We start from the raw sequence: 18,423 nt of genomic DNA, 5'->3' as shown, positions 1-18,423 counted from the left end.
CTGTTCGGGACCGCCGCGATTTCACCGCGGCGGTCCCGAACAGCCCGACTGAATAGCCGGGTTAGTGCTTACAGGACACCGGGAGGGACCTTACCTGCCTCCTTGGTGTCTGCTCCGTGCCAGGATCCCCTGTATGCCGGCGCTCTCCTTCCTCGTCATCACGTCGTCGCGTACGTACGTCGGCGTGCGTAACGACGTGATGGCGGCGACGGAGAGCGAGGATACCCGGCCGGCAGCAGAGACGTTCCGGAACGACGGGGACACGGTGACAGCAATGGAGCGACATCCAGGGCAGCGGTGACGGGTCCGGAGCGGCGGGGACACGTGAGTATTACCTCCTCCTGCAGTGGTCTTCAATCTGCGGACCTGCAGATGTTGTAAAACTACAACTCCCAGCATGCCCGGACAGCCAACGGCTGGGGGGGGGGGGGGGGCTTTGGACCACAGCGCCAGTGATAATCCGGGACCCCAGCCTAGATGGGGCCCCCCGCACCGCGGGGGCTGCGTGGGCCCCCGCTACACCTGCTGGAGGCTCCGTTTTGGAAACCCAGCCGTACAAGACGTTTTAAATTTTTTATTGGGGACAGTGTAAGGGGGTGTATAAGTAGTGTTTTACCCTTTATTATGTGTTAGTGTAGTGTAGTGTTTTTAGGGTACATTCACACTGGCGTGCTACAGTGGTGAATTTCCCGCTAGGAGTTTGCGCTGCGGCGAAAAATTTGCCGCAGCCCAAACTTGAAGCAGGAAATTTACTGTAAACCTGTCTGTGTGAATGTACCCTGTACATTCACATGGGGGGGCAAACCTTAAGCTTCAGTTTCAAAACTACAACTCCCAGCATGTACTGACAGACCGTGCATGCTGGGAGTTGTACTTTTGCAACAGCTGGAGGCACACTGGTTGGAAAACCTTCAGTTAGGTTATGTTACCTAACTCAGTATTTTCCAACCAGTGCGTCTCCAGTTGTTGCAAAACTACAACTCCCAGCATGTACTAATCACCGAAGGGCATGCTGGGAGATGTAGTTATGCAACAGCTGGAGGTACCCAACTACAATTCCCAGCATGCCGAGACAGCTGTTTGCTTTCTGGGCATGCTGGGGATTGCAGTTTTGCAACATCTGGAGAGCTACAGTTTTTAGACCACTACACAGTGATCTCCAAACTGTGGACCTCCAGATGTTGCAAAACTACAACTCTCAGCATGCCCAGACAACAAACAGCTATGTGGGCATGCTAGGAGTTGTAGTTTTGCAAGATCTGGAGGGATATAGTTTAGAGACCACTGTATAGTGGTCTCAAACTGCAGCCCTCCAGCTGTTGCAAAACTACATATTCCAGCATGCCCAAACAGCTGTCTGGGCATGCTGGGAGTTGTAGTTTTGCAACATCTGGAGGGCTACAGTTAGAGACCACAGTCTCAGACTGTAGCCCTCCAGATCAACTTAACGGCTTCCGTAGGATCCCGGGAGCCGTCCTCTTCAGAAGCACGTGACGCCGCCCGCCGATCAACGTCGCCGCAGCCTCCGGACGGGTAAGTGGACGTCGGCGCCCGGTCCCCTTCGGTTCCCCGTTCTGCCGCGCCTATTGTGGGTGGGCAGGACGGGAAAAACGAAAGTTAACCCCCCTGCCCTGCTATTGGTCGTCGCCTCTGACGATCAATAGCAGACCAATAGCAGGGATAGGAGGGGTGGCAACCCTGCCACCCCACTCCTATGCCTACAGGGGGATCGTGGGTGTCTTAGACAACCGCGATCCCCCTTCTATTCCGGGTCACCGGGTCACAATAGACCCGTATGACCCGGAATCGGCGCAAATCGCAAGTGTGAATTCACTTGCGATTTGCGCCGATTGCCAATTGGGGGGGTCTGATGACCCCCCTGGGCATTTGCACGGGGTGCCTGCTGATTGATAACAGCAGTCACCCCGGCCCGGTCCCCGCCCGGCGCGCGGCGGGGACTGAAATTCCCACGGGCGTATGGATACGCCCTGGGTCCTTAAGTATTAGGACGTCAAAGCGTATCCATACGTCCTAGGTCCTTAAGTGGTTAAGCACTAACCTTGAGGTTGGGGAAATTTGCCAGATTTGTAAATTACTTCTTAAAAATCTTAATCCTTCCAATACTTATCAGCTGCTGTATTCTACAGAGGAAGTTATTTTCTTTTTGGATTTCTTTCCAGTCTGACCACAGTGCTCTCTGCTGACACCTCTGTCCATGTCAGGAACTGTCCGGAGTAGGAGAAGTTTACTATGGAGATTTGCTCCTACTCACAGAGAGCACTGTAGTCAGACCGAAAAGAACTATACAACTTCCTCTATAGCATACGGCAGCTGATAAGTACTGTAAGGATTAAGATTTTTAAGAAGTAATTTACAAATCTGTTTAACTTTCTTGCACCAGTTGATTTAAAAAAATAAAATAAAAAAATGTTTTCCCCCGGAGTACCCCTTTTACGTAACACCTGTAAATTCTGCACTACGAATATCAGCAGCCACTGAAGAGAGAGGTCATCCAACAACTGAAGTCCCAAAAAAATCTGCCACTAAATCCCTCAAGCAACCGTTCAGCCCCAGTCCAGAACCATCTGACCGGACCACAGGGACCAGTGTGGAGGAGAACAGGGTCCAGGCTGTAAAATAGAAGAACACTGGAGCAGCCAGATACACTGACTCTAAGGCTGAGCCTCATACTTCTACCGAAGCTGCAGAGTTATAGGGGAACTGTAAAAATGAAAGTACTACAACCCCCAGTGTGGTCCGTCTGTGCCCCCCTAAGGGTCAGGGTTGGAGGAGGCACAGGTTGAACAGACACACTACAATGGGAGTTGTAGTACTGTAGTTGTTAAAGAAAAAAAAGATGTTTTCATCAGGTTGCCCATAGCAACCAATCAGATTGCTTCTTTCATTCTTGAGAAGACCTCTGAAAAATAAAAGAAGTGATCTGATTGGTTGCTAAGAGCAACTGGACAACATTTCCTCTCCACAGGTACATTTCCCCGATTGTCTTCATATTTAGGATGAGAATCTACTGACAAAGTGAGTAGCCAACCATTTCTGGGCATAAAACTCTGTAAGAGACAGCAGTCTGGGGGCGTCTGTGGTGGACATGAAGGAAGGGGGGGGTCCAGGGAAATTGAGATTTGACATCTGCAGCGCGCTTCTCACTGAGCAACGGGTCTCATCCCAGGTATTGCAGGGGGACCCCCCCACGATCAGCTACTTATCCCATAACCCATGGATAGGGGATAAGTTAATTTTTGCCATAGTTCTCATTTAATTGGCCAGAACACACCCAAAATCGGTCCCAGCCAAACATTGTTTTGTGTCCTGTCATTTCTCCCAGCTGTTCTTTTTCTACCTGCTTGTAAGGCATGCCTACACTCTCTAATTCCTTAAAGTGGTACTCCGCCCCTAGATATCTTATCCCCTACCTTAAGGATAGGACAAAAGATGACTGATCACTGGGACCCCCGCGATCTTCATGCAGCACCCGGCGTTCTGAATAATATATTTAGAACTCTGGGTTCTCGTGGTGCGGGTCGTGACCTCACGCCACGCCCTTTCCATTTATGTCTATGGGAGGTGGTGTGATGTCACAAGAAGGTGTGGCATGATGTCACGAATCCCACCACAGGAACCAGTGATATAAAAATACTATTTAGAATTTTGGTTGCTGCATGGAGATTGCTGGGGTCCCAGCAGCAGGATCCCATTTATCAGACATCTTATCCCCTATCCTTTACATAGGGGATAAGATATCTAGAGGCGGAGTACCCCTTTAAGGGACAGTTCATTTACCCAAAAGTTGCTCCTTTGCAACCGTATGACCCCTAGCAAGTTCCCTGCATGAGTCCCATTCATCAGAAAAAGGCTTGTGCATGGAACTTGCTGGGTGTTCTACGTTTGCCTCATAAACTGCACCACCCAGCACCAGTTGCCTCTCTCCGCACCGCATTATGCAGATCGTGCAGGAGAGCAGCTTTGGTCATCCATGTTTTGCTAACTCTATTTTCACACACAGAAATAAATAAATGAGTCGAACAAGTCAAAGAACAGTTTAAAAAAAGGGGAACTTTATTTATAATTTATTAAAATGTTTGTGTAGGGGACTTTTTGTAACCTCCCATCACTCACAAAGAGCGTACAGTAACTAATACTCAGGACAGGAAAAACCTCCAGAGGGGAGGAAACCTGTAGGGAATCCATGGCTACTGTATGGCCCTTCCTCTGGGCATACTAAAGGAGGTTACCTCTATAATTTGGGCAAATGTTTCTGTGTATGTGCATGATTCCTAGGCCTGTGCCTTCATCCAACGTCTTGCTGTAGGTCCCGAAATGCTACTCCATGTCCTGGAAATAGTGCATCTAAGATAGGGGACAAAAAAGATAGATTATTTACATGTTTATCATAGAAATACACATGGAACTGCACTAAAGACCTTTTGGACAAAACAATGTAACACTTACCAGTCACAGTCATGTGCATGACTTTGCATTCCCGTGTCCCTACACAGTGTCCAGCACCGGCCCCTCACTGATGAACAGGACCAGTGTTATTTCTGGGGCTATGCCTTCATCCAACGTCTTGCTGTAGGTCCGGAAATGCTACTCCATGTCCTGGAAATACTGCATCTAAGATAAGAAAAAAAAGATAAATTATTTACATGTTTATCATAGAAATACACATGGAACTGCACTAAAGATCTTTTGGACACAACAATGTAACACTTACCAGTCACAGTCATGTGTATGACTTTGCATTCCCGCGTCCCTACACAGTGTCCAGCACCGGCCCCTCACTGATGGAGAATGAACAGGAGCAGTGTTATTTCTGCTCAGTGCTGCTCTTTGGTGGACAATGGTTATGACATCACATGTGTGACACGCTGTTACCTCCTGGGAGTTCTATTTCAGTAGTGCTGCTCTCTGATTGGCTGAAAATCAAAAAAGCTTTCTAATATATTCTGTATGACTGTTATCTAAGGTTTTTGACAATTTTTATTAAAATGGCGCCACTCCCTGTGGGTGTGTTATATTTGTTTCTCCTAACCAGACATTCTGTATAAGTAATATCATTTGGTGGCCCCTACAGCCTGGGCCCATAGGTTTCTTACATAGATCAATGCTACTCCGGTAGGCTCAATGAGCAGCGCTGGCCGCCGGGACGTCTGATGCGTGACGTCCCTGACGTTGCGGTCTGGAGCGAAGGATGTCACTAGTCATACGTCCCAGCAGCCATTGATTTAAAGTGGTCGTGGCTCCTGCTGCCAGTTCAAGATCAGACACCATGGCCCTAGATTGACATACTGCAACACCGATCCCCTGTGGCTGCCCACCTGTTGCAAAACTACAACTCTCAGCCTTCGGCTGTCAGGGCATGCTGGGAGCAGGGGCGGATCCAGAGTCGAGTCTCGGGAGGGGCGCTATTAGAGTATTTTGTGTTGGTGGACAGAAGATTACGGAACTTACAATATTATTAAATGTATCATACAGTCCTAACCTTGTTTAAGACTCTTAGGCCGTGCTCATATGTCAGAATAATAATCAAATATACCAATTGCCACAGAATGGGAAAGTGCTAAGGCTCTATAGTGAGGAGAATACGCAGTGATATCAGTGACTACAGGTGACGTCTTATCATTGTGTATTCTCCTCACTATAGAGAAGATGTCACCTGTAATCACTGATATCATTGTGTATTCTCCTCACTATAGAGATCAGTGATTACAGGTGACGTCTTCTCTATAGTGAGGAGAATACACAATGATATCAGTGATTACAGGTGACGTCTTCTCTATAGTCTTTCCTTATCTAATTCAGATGGTACATACCGCCAGGATTTGTTCCAGCTAAATCTTCTCTCTGCAGAACTTGATGCCCAGACGTCTCCTCACTATGCCAACGCATTCTGATCCTCTATATGAAAACAATAATTATTATAATACTGCCAAACACTGTATTCTTTGAATATAATACTGGCACACACCCTCCTAATATAATTCTGACATACTGTACCCCCTGAATATACAACACACTGTACCCTCTGAATATAATACCACCATACACTGTACCCTCTGAATATAATACTACCACACACTGTGCCCTCTAAATTTAATACTACCAAACACTGCACCCTCTGAATATAATACTATCACACGCTGCACCCTCTAAATATAATACTATCACACACTGTACCCACTGAATATAATACTAACACACACTGTGCCCTCTAAATCTAATACTACCACACAGTGCATTCTCTGAATATAACTTGCTGTGCTGTAACTACCCTCTGAGTAAAATACCGTAATGTATTGTGGCCCCTTAAAAACGTACCACCCCAGAAATTCCTCACAATATACACTATACTTCTGAAAGGCAAAACACTCTGTGCCTTCACATATAGTAATAATGCCCCATCTTGTGCCCCTACATATAATATGACCCGTCCTGTTCCCCCCACATAATAATGCCCTCTGTGCTGTGCCCCTCACATAGAATGCTCCTGTCATGTGCCCCACACATTTAATGCCCCCTGTGCTGTGCCCTTCACATATAATGCCCCCATTCTTTGCCCCTCACATATAATGCATCCATCATGCGCCCCTCATATATAAAGCCCCCATCATGCGTCCCGCACATATAATGCCCTTATCATGCGCCCCTCACATATAATGCCCCCTGTGCTGTGCCCTTCACATATAAAGCCCCATGTCCTGTCCCCTCAGGGGGCATTATATGTGAGGGGCACAGCACAGGGGGCAATATATGTGAGGGGAACAGCACAGGGGGCAATATATGTGAGGGGAACAGCACAGGGGGCAATATATGTGAGGGGCACAGCACAGGGGGCATTATAAGTGTGGGGTACATAACAGGGGGCATTATATCATATAATGCCCCCCTGTGCTGTGCCCCACACATATAATGCCCCCTGTGCTGTGCCCCACACATATAATTTATATGTGTGGCACAGCACAGGGGGCATTATATGTGAGGGGCACAGCACAGGGGGCATTATATGTGAGGGGCACAGCACAGGGGGCATTATATGTGAGGGGCACAGCACAGGGGGCATTATATGTGAAGGGCACAGGACAGGGGGCCCCCCTGTCATGTGCTCTTCACATATAATGCCCCCTGTGCTTTGCCCTGCAGACCAGGGACATGCACAGACATTTTGAAGGGCAGGGGCTCAAGTAAAAAAGAGGGCACTTTTCATAATTTAAAAAACATCTGCCAGACTTAATGGGCAGATGTGCTGCGGCCCAGGGACACAGTGGACTCCCGCCACGCTTTCTCGACATTCTTAGCCCCCATAAAAGTTGGTGTTTTTGTAAAATCGAGTCAAGAACAGTATCTATGAAGGTCTGCCATGTGTATATACACTTTGGCTGTGCTGTCAGTCTTATTTACAGAAAAGATATGACAGCTGCCCTATAATATACTGTATTATAGAGGAGATTTATCAAACCTGTGCAGAGAAAGAGCGGTGCAGTCGCCCATAGCAACCAATCAGATCGTTTTGCGGAAGGATTTTCCTCTGCAAAGGTTTTAATAAATCTCCCCCTATATGCCCCCACCTGAGCTCTATATGACAGAACCCAGCACCCATCACCAATCACCCATCACCCATCCCCAATCACCCAGCACCAATCACCTAGCACCAATCACCCAGCACCCATCACCCATCCCCAATCACCTAGCACCAATCACCCAGCACCCATCACCAATCACCCGGCACCAATCACCTAGCACCAATCACCCATCACCCATCCCCAATCACCCAGCACCAATCACCCAGCACCAATCACCCATCCCCAATCACCCAGCACCAATCACCTAGCACCAATCACCCAGCACCCATCACCCATCCCCAATCACCTAGCACCAATCACCCAGCACCAATCACGTAGCATCAATCACCCAGCACCCAACCCCAATCACCTAGCACCAATCACCCAGCACCAATCACCCATCCCCAATCACCAATCACCAATCATCCATCACCCATCCCCAATCATCTAGCACCAATAACCCAGCACCCATCCCCAATCACCCATCCCCAATCACCCAGCACCCATCCCCAATCACCCAGCACCCATCACCCATCCCCAATCACCCAGCACCCATCACCCATCCCCAATCATACAGCACCAATCACCCAGCACCAATCACCCAGCACCAATCACTCAGCACCCATTACCCAGCACCCATTACCCAGCACCCATCACCAATCACCCAGCACCCATCACCAATCACCCACCTTATGCAGGAATCTCCACACAGCTCTGGTTCTTACACTGAAGAGATGGACACCACACTAATATATGCTTACAGTCTACAATATACTAGAGTTGGCAAAAAAAAAAGAATTATAAATATACAAAGATGGCGAGGCATAGCACAGCATACAGGATGGAGGCAGGGAAGCTCCGCCTCCATTGCGCACAAGACTGACTTCGCATACTAGCAATGTGGGGCAATACCTAGAAAATGGAAAGACCAATTTTTGTATACTGCACTGTAACCTAGTGTATTGGGTTTAGTGCGAGTAAACAGCCTGTCAGTTTCCCTTTAATTATATACCGTACCTCCCCTTAATTCCCTATATACTGTGCCACCATTCATCTATTAATTCCCTATATACTGTGCCACCATTAATGAACTATATACTGTGCCACCATTCATCTATTAATTCCCTATATACTGTGCCACCATTAATGAACTATATACTGTGCCACCATTCATCTATTAATTCCCTATATACTGTGCCACCATTCATCTATTAATTCCCTATATACTGTGCCACCATTAATGAACTATATACTGTGCCACCATTCATCTATTAATTCCCTATATACTGTGCCACTATTAATGAACTATATACTGTGCCACTATTAATGAACTATATACTGTGCCACCATTTATCTATTAATTCCCTATATACTGTGCCACCATTAATTCCCTATATACTGTGCCACCATTCATCTATTAATTCCCTATATACTGTGCCACCATTCATCTATTAATTCCCTATATACTGTGACACCATTCATCTATTAATTCCCTATATACTATGCCACTATTAATGAACTATATACTGTGCCACCATTCATCTATTAATTCCCTATATACTGTGCCACTATTAATGAACTATATACTGTGCCACCATTCATCTATTAATTCCCTATATGCTGTGCCACCATTCATCTATTAATTCCCTATATACTTTGCCACTATTAATGAACTATATACTGTGCCACTATTAATGAACTATATACTGTGCCACCATTCATCTATTAATTCCCTATATATTGTGCCACCATTCATCTATTAATTCCCTATATACTATGCCACTATTAATGAACTATATACTGTGCCACCATTCATCTATTAATTCCCTATATACTGTGCCACTATTAATGAACTATATACTGTGCCACCATTCATCTATTAATTCCCTATATGCTGTGCCACCATTCATCTATTAATTCCCTATATACTTTGCCACTATTAATGAACTATATACTGTGCCACTATTAATGAACTATATACTGTGCCACCATTCATCTATTAATTCCCTATATATTGTGCCACCATTCATCTATTAATTCCCTATATACTGTGCCACCATTAATGAACTATATACTGTGCCACCATTCATCTATTAATTCCCTATATACTGTGCCACCATTAATGAACTATATACTGTGCCACTATTATTTAACTATACTGTGCCACCACTAAGGGTGCATTCACACGTGCGTATTTTCTGCTGCAGATCTGCTGCAGATTTGCTTTAGCAGATTTCTCTTCCTATTGGTCAATGAGAAGCAAAATCTGCAGCAAAAATAGGCACACGTGAACGCACCATAAGGATCTACACACAGTGCCAGCATACATAAAAATATAATGTTCCAATATAATGAAATATATGCTGTGCTTCCATAAATTCCCTATATACTGTGCTTACATTCTCTATTAATTCCTAATAATGTGCTTCATACAATAAATACAAGCACATAACATAAAGGCACATACAGTACATAGGTAATATACACACATACAGTACATAGGTAATATACACACATACAGTACATAGGTAATATACACACATACAGTGCATAGGTCATATACACACATGCAGTGCATAGGTCATATACACACATACAGTGCATAGGTAATATACACACATACAGTGCATAGGTAATATACACACATACAGTACATAGGTAATATACACACATGCAGTACATAGGTAATATACACACATACAGTACATGGGTAATATACACACATACAGTACATAGGTAATATACACACATACAGTACATAGGTAATATATACACATACAGTTACATAGGTAATATACACACATACAGTACATAGGTAATATACACACATACAGTGCATAGGTAAATACACCACATACAGTACATAGGTAATATACACACATACAGTACATAGGTAATATACACACATACAGTACATAGGTAATATACACACATACAGTACATAGGTAATATACACACATACAGTACATAGGTAATATACACACATACAGTACATAGGTAATATACACACATACAGTACATAGGTAATATACACACATACAGTACATAGGTAATATACACACATACAGTGCATAGGTAATATACACACATACAGTACATAGGTAATATATACACATACAGTACATAGGTAATATACACACATACAGTACATAGGTAATATACACACATACAGTACATAGGTAATATACACACATACAGTGCATAGGTAATATACACACATACAGTACATAGGTAATATACACACATGCAGTACATAGGTAATATACACACATACAGTACATAGGTAATATACACACATACAGTACATAGGTAATATATACACATACATAGAGACACTGACACATACATACAACATGGAATATATACTAAAAGATATAGCCAATAGGCACATCATACATACAGGTACACACATACAATCACTCACAGATATACACACACATACATATATACATACATACACTCAGGGGTGTGGAAATTTAAAAAAAAACTACTTGTCCAAGGGACTAAAGCTGAACACAATCTACTTGTCCCTCAAGAAAATCTACTTGTCCTGGTAGATAAAATTATTTCAACCAAAATAGTCTGATCCCCCCCCCCCCCCCCCCACTAGACCACCAGGGATGGATATAAGATCCTTTAGACACTGCTGACAGCGGTGATCTAATGGTTTAATAGGTGATCGCAGCATGTCAGGATATTAGAGGCCGGAGAGCTGTAGCTCCTCTTACACCAGAGCCCAGATAAGTCTAGATGTAACATTTTGATCACCATAAAAAATTTCTAATATGAAGTGACCAAAAATGAACAATTCTGGACTATTTTTTACATTTACACCGTTCACCGTACGGTTTAATTAACATCATATTTTAATAGTCTGGACATTTCCACATGCAGCGATACCACTTATGTTTATTTTTGTACATTATTTTTATTTAAAGAAAATTGGAAACTTTTATTAGTAAGGGGCTTATTCACATGTATACGCACTTTTTAAAATATTTTAATCACTATTTTTCAGTCTCAATAGGAACTTATGTGTTACTGGGGGGGGGGGGGTGTTCTGCTTCTCCAGTTTATATGGTGCATTTTGTGTCAGAAAATGCTGGAAGTTGCATTTAGTTAGTAGATAACTACAACTCCCAGCATGCCCTGATACAGCCTATGGTTGTGTGGGTGTTGCAGCATGTTGCACTGTATAGTATTACAGTTAAGGTTATTGTGTAACATGCTGGGAGTTGTAGTTTTGGTTTGTGTCAGCTGCAGAGCCATAGTCTATGTCAAGGAATACAGGGAATTGCAGTTAGTAACTACAATACCCAGCATGCCCTGATGCAGCCTATGGCTCTGCAGCTGACCCGAACCAAAACTACAACTCCCAGCATGTTGCACTTTATAGTTCTACAGTTTAGGTTATGGTCCAACATGCTGGGAGTTGTAGTTTTGGTTCGGGCGTGTTTGTCTGCATCCGTGGGGCTCTTGGTTGGCGGGTGAGTATGAAGGGGGGGGGGGGGGGGATTCTGGGGGTGCAATTTAGTGCGGGGGCCACTAAAAATAAATACAATTAGATGGCACAACTGCCCTAATGCCCGACGTGACAGTCCGCTCCTATACAAAACATTCATGCATACACATATCATACATACACCAGCCACTGCCCCCCCACATCATACATTACATACACTCACACCATACATACACCTGCCGCTGCCCACCCCACATCATACATCACATACATACACATCACACATCATACATTACATTCACATCACACATCATACATAGACATCATACACACATACACTCACACCATACATATCCACCAGTGTTTCCCAACCAGGGTGCCTCCAGCTGTTGCAAAACTACAACTCCCAGCATGCCCAGGGCTGGAGGCACCCTGGAGGCACCCTGGTTGGGAAACACTGATATACACCATACATATGCACACATCATACATACACCTGCCCCCCCCCCCCATCATACATTACATACACACATCATACATACACCTGCCGCTGCCCCCCCATCATACATTACATACACACAGCACACATACACTCACACCATACATATACAACCACCCTTCCTGCCGCCGCCTGTATTCTCGGTCTCCTCACCTGAGCCGCCATGAGTGGACATCAGAGCTGTAGTCCCGGCCGTTGTGAGGTGACATTTCCGTCCTCCCCCTCCCCCCCTGCTCTGTGTTTTCCCCGTGCAAACAAGCAACCTCCCCGTGGTGGATTAGGTCCTGTCTAGACAGAGCAGGGGGAGGGGAGGGATAGAGCTGAGTGCGGGGGATGGAGCTGTGCACGGAGCTGTCTACGTCCTCTCTCTCCCCCTGCTGTGTCTTCTGAGCTCCGTCCATCCTCCGGGAGGGGAGATAAGGGGGCTCTGCAGTCAGCTGGAGGCCGCCGCCCCCTCCATACACTCTGAGGCCGGTGTGAGGTACAGACTGCGCCTCACACCGACATTAAAGAAAAATAAGGGGGAAGGAAGTCTGTCTGTCCCTGCCCGACACAGGGCTAAATCTATAAACAATTCACCTGCCCGAAGCCCAAAACTACTTGTCCCGGGCGTCGGGCTATAGGATTTCCACATCCCTGAATACACATACACAGACAGATTCACTTGCTCACATATATATATACACACACATACATACACACATATATACACACACACATATATACATACACACACATACATACACATACACACACACATATACACACATATATACATACACACACATACATATATACATACATACTTACACATACACACATATATACATACACACACATACATACACATACACACACACACACATATATATATACATACACACACATACATACATACATACACACACACACACATACATACACACATATATACATACACACACATACATATATACATACATACTTACACATACACACATATATACATACACACACATACATACACATACACACACACACATACATACATACACACACATACATACACACACACACATCCTGCCTTCCAAAGCCGGCAGGATATTGTCATGTATCAAAAGAGGCATGGACTCAAGGGACAGGGACATAATACTCCCCTTTTATAAAGCATTGGTACGGCCTCACCTGGAATATGCTGTTCAGTTTTGGGCACCTGTCCATAAAAGGGACACTGCAGAGTTGGAAAGGGTGCAGAGACGCGCGACTAAACTAATATGGGGCATGGAACATCTTAGCTATGAGGAGCGATTAAAGGAGTTACAATTGTTTAGTCTTGAGAAGAGACGTTTCAGGGGGGATATGATAAACGTATATAAGTATATTAATGGCCCATACAAAAAATATGGAGAAAAACTGTTCCAGGTTAAACCCCCCCAAAGGACGAGGGGGCACTCCCTCCGTCTGGAGAAGAAAAGGTTTAGTCTAAAGGGGCGACACGCCTTCTTTACCGTGAGGACTGTGAATTTATGGAACGGTCTACCTCAGGAACTGGTCACAGCAGGAACAATTAACAGCTTTAACCCCTTAAGGACCAGGCCATTTTACACCTTAAGGACCAGAGCGTTTTTTGCAATTCTGACCACTGTCACTTTAAACATTAATAACTCTGGAATGCTTTTAGTTATCATTCTGATTCCGAGATTGTTTTTTCGTGACATATTCTACTTTAACTTAGTGGTAAAATTTTATGGTAACTTGCATCCTTTCTTGGTGAAAAATCCCAAAATTTGATGAAAAAAATGAAAATTTTGCATTTTTCTAACTTTGAAGCTCTCTGATTGTAAGGAAAATGGATATTCAAAATAAAACATTTTTGGGTTCACATATACAATATGTCTACTTTATGTTTGCATCATAAAATTTATGAGTTTTTACTTTTGGAAGACACCAGAGGGCTTCAAAGTTCAGCAGCAATTTGGAAATTTTTCACAAAATTTTCAAACTCCCTATTTTTCATGGACCAGTTCAGGTTTGAAGTGGATTTGAAGGGTCTTCATATTAGAAATACCCCATAAATGACCCCATTATAAAAACTACACCCCCCAAAGTATTCAAAATGACATTCAATAAGTGTATTAACCCTTTAGGTGTTTCACAGGAATAGCAGAAAAGTGAAGGAGAAAATTCACAATCTTCATTTTTTACACTCGCATGTTCTTGTAAACCCAATTTTTGAATTTTTGCAAGGGGTAAAAAGGAGAAAATTTTTACTTGTATTTGTAGCCCAATTTCTCTCGAGTAAGCACATACCTCATATGTCTATGTTAATTGTTCAGCGGGCGCAGTAGAGGGCTCAGAAGGGAAGGAGCGACAAATGGTTTTTGGGGGGCATGTCACCTTTAGGAAGCCCCTATGGTGCCAGGACAGCAAAAAAAAACCACATGGCATACCATTTTGGAAACTAGACCCCTCGGGGAACATAACAAGGGGTAAAGTGAACCTTAATACCCCACAGGTGATTCACGACTTTTGCATATGTAAAAAATAAAAAAAAATGTTTTACCTAAAATGCTTGGTTTCCCAAAAATGTTACATTTTTAAAAAGGATAATAGCAGAAAATACCCCCCAAAATTTGAAGCCCAATTTCTCCCGATTCAGAAAACACCCCATATGGGGGTGAAAAGTGCTCTGCTGGCGCACTACAGGTCTCAGAAGAGAAGGAGTCACATTTGGCTTTTTGAAAGCAAATTTTGCTCTGGGGGCATGCCGCATTTAGGAAGCCCCTATGGTGCCAGAACCGCAAAAAAAAACCACATGGCATACCATTTTGGAAACCAGACCCCTCGGGGAACGTAAAAAGGGGTAAAGTGAACCTTAATACCCTACAGGTGTTTCACGACTTTTGCATCTGTTAAAAAAAAAAAAAATTCTTACCTAAAATGCTTGGTTTCCCAAAATTTTTACATTTTTAAAAAGGGTAATAGCAGAAAATACCCCCCAAAATGTGAAGCCCAATTTCTCCCGCTTCAGAAAACACCCCATATGGGGGTGAGAAGTGCTCTGCTGGCGCACTACAGGTCTCAGAAGAGAAGGAGTCACATTTGGCTTTTTGAAAGCAAATTTTGCTCTGGGGGCATGCCGCATTTAGGAAGCCCCTATGGTGCCAGGACAGCAAAAAAAAACACATGGCATACCATTTTGGAAACTAGACCCCTCGGGGAACGTAACAAGGGGTAATGTGAACCTTAATACCCCACAGGTGATTCACAACTTTTGCATATGTAAAAAAAAAAATAATAATTTTTACCTAAAATGTTGGTTTCCCAAAAATTTTTGATTTTTAAAAAGGGTAATAGCAGAAAATACCCCCCATAATTTGTAACACAATTTCTCCCGAGTACGGCGATACCCCATATGTGACCCTAAACTGTTGCCTTGAAATACGACAGGGCTCCAAAGTGAGAGCGCCATGCGCATTTGAGGCCTAAATTAGGGATTGCATAGGGGTGGACATAGGGGTATTCTACGCCAGTGATTCCCAAATAGGGTGCCTCCAGCTGTTGTAAAAGTCCCAGCATGCCTGGACAGTCAGTGGCTATCTGGTAATACTGGGAGTAGTTGTTTTGCAACAGCTGGAGGCTCCGTTTTGGAAACAGTGGCGTACCAGACGTTTTTCATTTTTATTGGGGAGGGGAGGGGGGCTGTGTAGGGGGATGTGTATATGTAGTGTTTTTTACTTTTTATTTTATTTTTTGTGGTAGTGTAGTGTTTTTAGGGTACAGTCGCACGGGCGGGGGGTTCACAGTAGTTTCTCGCTGGCAGTTTGAGCAGCGGCAGAAAATTTGCCTCAGCTCAAACTTGCAGCCGGATACTTACTGTAATCCTCCGCCCATGTGAGTGTACCCTGTACATTCACATTGGGGGGGGGGGAACATCCAGCTGTTGCAAAACTACAACTCCCAGCATGTACGGTCTATCAGTGCATGTTGGGAGTTGTAGTTTTGCAACAGCTGGAGGCTCCGTTTTGGAAACGGTGGCGTACCAGACGTTTTTCATTTTTATTGTAGGGGTATGTGTATATGTAGTGTTTTTTTACTTTTTATTTTATTGTGTGGTAGTGTAGTGTAGTGTTTTTAGGGTACAGTCGCACGGGCGGGGGGTTCACAGTAGTTTCTCGCTGGCAGCTTGAGCTGCAGCAGAAAATTTGCTGCAGCTCAAACTTGCAGCCGGATACTTACTGTAATCCTCCGCCCATGTGAGTGTACCCTGTACATTCACATTGGGGGGGAGGGGAACATCCAGCTGTTGCAAAACTACAACTCCCAGCATGTACGGTCTATCAGTGCATGCTGGGAGTTGTAGTTTTGCAACAGCTGGAGACACACAGGTTGTGAAACACTGAGTTTGGCAACAAACTCAGTCTTTTGCAACCAGTGTGCCTTCAGCTGTTGCAAAAGCTACAACCCCCAGCATGTACGGACAGCGGAAGGGCATGCTGGGTGTTGTAGTTATGCAACAGCGGGAGGCATACTACTTTGGCTGGGGATGCTGGCGATTGTAGTTATGCAACAGCTGGAGACACACTGGTTTGCTACTTAACTCAGTGTGCCTTCAGCTGTTGCAAAACTACAACTCTCAGCAGTCACCGACAGCCAACGGGCATGCTGGGAGTTGTAGTTATGCAACCAGCAGATGCACCACTACAACTCCCAGCATGCACTTAAGCTGTTTGTGCAAGCTGGGAGTTGTAGTTACACAACAGCTGAAGGTACATTTTTCCATAGAAAGAATGTGCCTCCAGCTGTTGCAAAACCATAAGTCCCAGCATGCCCATAAGTGCATGCTGGGAGTTGTGGTGGTCTGCCTCCTCCTGTTGCATAACTACAGCTCCCAGCATGCCCTTTTTGCATGCTGGGAGCTGTTGCTAAGCAACAGCAGGAGGCTGTCACTCACCTCCTGCTGCTGCTTGATCGCCACACAGGTCAGTCCCGCTGCCGCCGCCGTCGTCGCTCCTGGGGCCCCGATCCCAACATTAACGCCGGGGATCGGGGTCCCCAGCACCAGGGGTGCACGTCCCGCACCCGCTCACGTCCTCCGGAAGAGGGGCGGAGCGGGTGCGGGAGTGACACCCGCAGCAGGCGCCCTGATTCGTCGGCCGACGAATCAGGGCGATCGTGAGGTGGCACCAGTGCCACCTCACTCCTGCAGGCTCTGGCTGTTCGGGGCCGTCTCTGACGGCCCCGATCAGCCAGTAATTCCGGGTCACCGGGTCACTGGAGACCCGATTGACCCGGAATCGCCGCAGATCGCTGGACTGAATTGTCCAGCGATCTGCGGCCATCGCCGACATGGGGGGGCATAATGACCCCCCTGGGCGATATGCCGCGATGCCTGCTGAACGATTTCAGCAGGCATCGGGCACCGGCTCCCCTCCGGCTAGCGGCAGGGGGCCGGGAAAGGACAGGACGTACTCCTACGTCCTCGGTCCTTAAGGACTCGGAAACGGGGGCGTAGGAGTACGTCCATTGTCCTTAAGGGGTTAAAACAGGATTAGATACATTCATGGAACAAAATAACATTAATGCTTATGAAGAAATATAAAATCTCATCCCTTCCCCAATATCGCGCCACACCCCTACCCCTTAATTCCCTGGTTGAACTTGATGGACATATGTCTTTTTTCGACCGTACTAACTATGTTACTATGTAACTATATACACATACATACACACATACATACACATACATATATACACATACATACACACATAGATTCACTTGCTAACATATATATATATACACACACACACTGACATACAATCACTCACATATATACATATACACACTGACATACAATCACTCACATATATACATATACACACACACTGACATACAATCACTCACA

The 18,423-nt window shown here is 45.0% G+C and overlaps 1 long non-coding RNA gene across 2 annotated transcripts; it reads right to left on the bottom strand.

Annotated features, from left to right (window-relative positions):
* Positions 1–4,089: 4,089 nt before the first annotated feature.
* On the bottom strand, positions 4,090–8,281 carry LOC130366786 (uncharacterized). 2 transcript variants are annotated; one of them, XR_008891921.1, is made up of 5 exons: positions 8,267–8,281; positions 5,832–5,916; positions 4,733–4,799; positions 4,468–4,632; positions 4,090–4,365 (listed from the first exon to the last, which is right to left on the bottom strand). It is a non-coding gene; the product is annotated as an uncharacterized LOC130366786 (long non-coding RNA). The 2 variants fall into 2 exon arrangements; XR_008891922.1 differs by lacking the exon at positions 8,267–8,281 and adding an exon at positions 4,894–4,934 and having other exon boundaries at positions 5,832–5,846.
* Between the last annotated feature and the right edge of the window lie 10,142 nt (positions 8,282–18,423).

Source organism: Hyla sarda, chromosome 4 (assembly GCF_029499605.1).
Source record: "Hyla sarda isolate aHylSar1 chromosome 4, aHylSar1.hap1, whole genome shotgun sequence".
Taxonomy (NCBI): domain Eukaryota; kingdom Metazoa; phylum Chordata; class Amphibia; order Anura; family Hylidae; genus Hyla; species Hyla sarda.
This window is presented reverse-complemented; position numbering and strand designations above follow the sequence as displayed.